Raw genomic sequence first — 544 nt, forward strand, 5'->3', positions numbered from 1 at the left:
AAAGAAGGTGGGAGGGAACTTGCAGCTTCAACCTAACCAACTCATGTTCCTACTAAAACAAAAATATTGATGTTCTTCATAAGATTTAAACAAGACCCAGGGGCTCATAACATAAGTCGAAATATCCAGGACCAATCCACAATTATTCAGCTTATGAAAAACCATGGAAATCTCAATTCCCATGAGAGTATCAAATAAACAAATAATACTGAGATGACACAAATGTCAAAATTATCTGAGGATGATTTTAAGCAGCTATTACAAAAAAGCTTGAAAACACACAATCATGAAAAATCCTGAAACAAATTATAATTGAAAATATGAGCAACATAAATAGAAGATATAAATGACCAAACGTAAATTTTAGAACTGAAAAATAAAATAAATTTATTTGATTAAATTTTTAAATTTTAATGAAATGTAAAACTCTGCAAAGACTCAATGGAAGGATGGAAATAAGAGGAATGATTTAGTGAATTTGATAATTTCAGTAAAAATTACCCAATCTGAACAGAGAAAAAAGTTATTGAAAAAATGAACAAAA

Source organism: Galeopterus variegatus, unplaced genomic scaffold, assembly GCF_000696425.1.
Source record: "Galeopterus variegatus unplaced genomic scaffold, G_variegatus-3.0.2 Scaffold897, whole genome shotgun sequence".
NCBI classification, from domain to species: domain Eukaryota; kingdom Metazoa; phylum Chordata; class Mammalia; order Dermoptera; family Cynocephalidae; genus Galeopterus; species Galeopterus variegatus.